Consider the following 4,494-nt stretch of genomic DNA (forward strand, 5'->3'; position numbering starts at 1 on the left):
GACAATCTTTTTATTTTAATTGAAGAAATTAGTTTTTTATTTACATTAATAATTGATATTTTGGGATTTAAATCTATTACTTTGCTATTGGTTAAGTATTTATCTTGTTGACTCACTTGTTCAAAATATATGTGATTTAAGTTATGCCAGTAGGATCCTTTCATTAAGATACAACTATCTCAGAAATAGAGAACTTTCAACAAATATAATATTATACCTTAAATGAGGCAGGATATAAAAGGAACAGTCAAGGGTCTGAGAAGACCAGAATTGGAGAAACAGTAGGTAGACAGCTTTTAAAGAGATATAGTAAGTCTTAAGAGAAAGCTAGCACCAATCAACCCTAGGATTGCAGGGATCTAACTTATAACTGGAAAAGTGTCCAAGAATCAAGTGTATGGTGAGTAAACACCGAGCCATTCTGATTAATTCCCATAATCATCAAGTACCTGTGTTAGTCCATTTTGTCTGCATATAAAACAATCTCACCATTACTATATCATATAACAATAAATATTTATTCTCACGCTTGAGACCATGTGAATCAGCTTCTATGCTGCTTCAGAGTTCACTCCACTCTATGGTTATTCATTCTGAGGCCCAGGAAGTAGGAATAGTGATTACTTTGAGAGAGGTCAAAATCACGCACTGAATAAGTTTAAATAGACAATTACATTTAAGATCTGGACTTGAACTTGTACACTTTCATGTCCACCCACACTCCATTAACCAAAATGACTCATATGGAGGCTAACATCTAAAAGTACGGAGAGGTATCCTCTTCGTAAGGAAATATGGGGTTAAGGAATAAATATTTTCTGACAATAGTTTGATTGATGTCAGTGCATAGCTAGAACAAGATTTTAAAGCATCCATTATTTTTTTTTCTGTGCTTTTTGCCTATGCAGCAAAACCTGGCATCCTTGGGTTTTTGTACCTTTTTATTTGGTATACATGAATCTTTAAATGAAATCTGGGTAGCATATGGGCTTTTTCTTTATAAAATCAGCTTGCAATAGCCTATCGTATATTTTAGAACTTGAAAACAATTATATAGATATTTGACTCCTTCCCTCCCTCCCCCCATAATAGAGACTTCTGTAGTGCTCTTCAGAAATCTGTTTTGGTAGGCAATTTCAGCTAGGTTCCATTAAATGTAGGAATCTGTTCTTGGGTTTTAGCATGCTTACAATTATAGTCTGAAATTATACTATTTTGAAATTTATTTAGATAATATGTATTAGAGTAGTAGAAATTTGTAATGTAAACATTAGAATAACGCTTAATCCTTTATTAGAGAAAAATAACAAATTCCCGATGTATGGAAAATATTATATAGAGAATAAGATGAAAGCATTTCCAAGAATGCTTTCACATAAGTATTACTCACTATACTGTCTGCTTGCCAAGTATAAATCAGACGAATATAAATCCTCTGCATATAAGAAACATCTAAATTAAAAGTGAATAAAAGGAAGATACATGTCCAAAAGAACATGAATAAAACAAACACTTCTAATCCATTGATTATATGTAGCAAAACCAAAACTATGGGATAAGATGGCAGAATATTGGAGCAGTTATTATCTGTGGTAGGCATTTCATCATTGCCTAATATCTTCAGATAAGAGGAATTCATACTAGGCATTTTAAAAGAAATAGAAGAAGTGAAAACAGGAATTCTGAAAATGACATTGTTGTTTTACAAACTGTGAAAGAACAATGGGAGTTTTAATGAGTTTGGTTGACCCAGATGGCAAAGCGTCATTGATGCTGAAAAGCCACAAGCAGCAAAGACAGCACCACTTAACCACTTGGACAGATGATAAAGTGCAAACAAAACAAAACTGGGAGACTTGGGACCAGGAAAGAAGAACAAAAAGAAGGAAAGAAGGGAGGGGCGGAGGGAAGTATCTTAGAGAAACAGCCAGTTTTAACTCTCATGTGCTCCTATGAATTCTTGCTTTGTTATTGTTTTTATTCTATAAGATTTTTTTCCTTTTTTCTCCACAAAGAATGCCTTTAAAATAGTTCAGCATTTTATATGTGCTGTACTTGGAAGGTTTCTCTGAAGATTTAAACTCTTCATTGCCAGAACAAAAGGTCTGTTCTTACGAAAATCTTTACCAAGTCTTAGGCAAAAACAAGGCTCTTAAATTACCATGTAGTTTTCCAGAACTTTTTGTTGTTGTTCTGAGATGCTCAATATTTGTAAATCAAAGTCTTTTCTTTTGAGATAATTTACATACATAGATTTGTAAAATATATTGTATCACAAAAGATTCCAAGAATTACTTTCCCGCCCTTTGTTTCTATATAGCAATCTGCTTTTTGAGAAGAGTAAGTTGCAATCCACATGCAGCCTGGACCATGGGGAAGGGCCACAGGGTGCAATACAAGGACTGTTTTCCCTCTGATATGCACACTATTACCTTTGTTCATTACAGGAGAAAAAATATATACTTCCATACCTTGTGATTCAATATGCTAAAAAAATCATAAATAAAGCCCTCAAACTGGTATTCAAACATGCCAAGAAATACTATTATATTTGACTATAAGTTTCATTTTTCCCCTTTCTGAGATGGCTATTTTATACTTTCTCTCTTCAAATTTCTAGTACCCCTTTCTTCACTCCCTTTAGGGATGCCCTTACATCTTACTTTATTGTAAAAATACTCAAAACCAGACAAAATCAATACATCAATAAAGCCACTTGCATCCATATTTGTATTGTCTGTGTCTTCCTCCTTGCCACAAAGGAATGTGTTTCTGCTCTCCAAAAAAGGTGAACCCTGCCATGATGCTCTGGATCCTGTTTCTCCTTGCTCACTCTTTATCCTGCAGCAGTGTCTTCCTATCTATTGCATCCTTCCTATTCTCATTGGCACACAAATGCTACCTTTACATTATCTTCCCTTGACTACACATTCTTTGTGTTTCATTCCATGTGCTTCCTTTGTCTTTTTCATTCCCTCTCCATTTATATCTGAACCTACTCAAATCAAGCTTCTGTTCCCATCAAATCTGTTGACATTGTTTTTGTAAAGGTTTCAGTTTTCAAGTTAGTAAATTCAATGAACTATTCATTAGCCTTACCTTGATTGCAGTATTGGACATGATTGACTACTTTCTGCTTCTGGAAATAACTTATTGTCTGCTTCTAAGATACAGCTCTCTTCTGTTTTCTATTTTACAGGCAGTCTCAGGATCCTTTGCAGATTTCAACTTTATTTCCTAACCTCTAATATTGGAGTTCTCAAAGCTGAACTTTGGTCCTAGTTCTCATCTCTAAATACCTGCTCTCCTTAGGTGATATCTAGCTTCATGTCTTTAAAAACATTAGTTTCTACATTTATATCTCTTGACCTCTTGAGCTCTAGACTCATATCTAACTACCTACTTGGAATCTCCATTTGTGTAATGTGTTAGTTGGGGTAACACTAGGTGCTTTAACAAACAAACTTTCCAAATTTCAGTGACATAATATAAACATAAAATTTTATTTCTCATTCACATAAACAGTCCAATTTGGAGATTTCCAAAGGCACCCTTACTCATGCTGGTGAGGTAGTTCCCAAACTTCTCCCCCATATTTCCTCCCTTATCTGGGGCCTGAGGGTATTCTACATTCCATGGATAGGAAGCAGGAGTAGATAAAGCATATGCATATCTTGGTCTCCGCTGCCCAGAATGACACACAACGTGTTCTCCTTGTTCCATTGTTAAGAGCTAATCAGGTGGCCCCTCTTGGATGCAATATGAGCTAGGAAATATTATCTCTGGTTGAAAAGCTGCTCATCAGCAATGATGAAATATGCTAAGGGGAGTATGAATCTTCGATGTAGAGCTAGCCATCCCAGCCACATTCTGACTTTCTTGCCACCAAATAAGTATTCAAACCCTTCTCCCCCTACACAAAATATAAACATTCCCACCTCTCAGGGATAAAACCAAAAGTTCATCCAGCTGCTGCATCCAACTAAGAGTCCAAGATCTCTGGATGATGAATGATTCTCTCCAGCAGAGGTAGATATGGTTCCCTGTGCTCTGGTAACATATCAACTAAAAGAAAAGTTGTCTGTCTACTCAATTCCACTCCCTGACAACATCCCATACACAGTGGTGGAGCAAGGACCAAAAAAATGTAATAAAAACTTACATTCTGAAAAGGAGGATATCTGAGAAAACTTCTCTACACCAATTAAAGGAAAATGCACACCACTTCACTTCTGGCCACCAAATGTGTGGGCTTTTTTTTTCCACGCTCACCAATTCTCTGACAACAGCTAGGTGTCCTATAATTCAGTTCAGTTCAGACACTATCTATATGGAGATAGCATCAGATCCTACAAGTTAAGGACTCAGTACCACAAGATTGCCTCAACTTAAGGTGCCGATTGTAAGTCCTAGCTAGTTACCTGTACTTCTGATGACTGGCTATAAATCGAGGTTACCATGACCCCCCTCCTCCAGTTCTATGATTTGTTAGGA

This window comes from Pteropus vampyrus, unplaced genomic scaffold, assembly GCF_000151845.1.
Source record: "Pteropus vampyrus isolate Shadow unplaced genomic scaffold, Pvam_2.0 Scaffold88, whole genome shotgun sequence".
Lineage (NCBI taxonomy): Eukaryota > Metazoa > Chordata > Mammalia > Chiroptera > Pteropodidae > Pteropus > Pteropus vampyrus.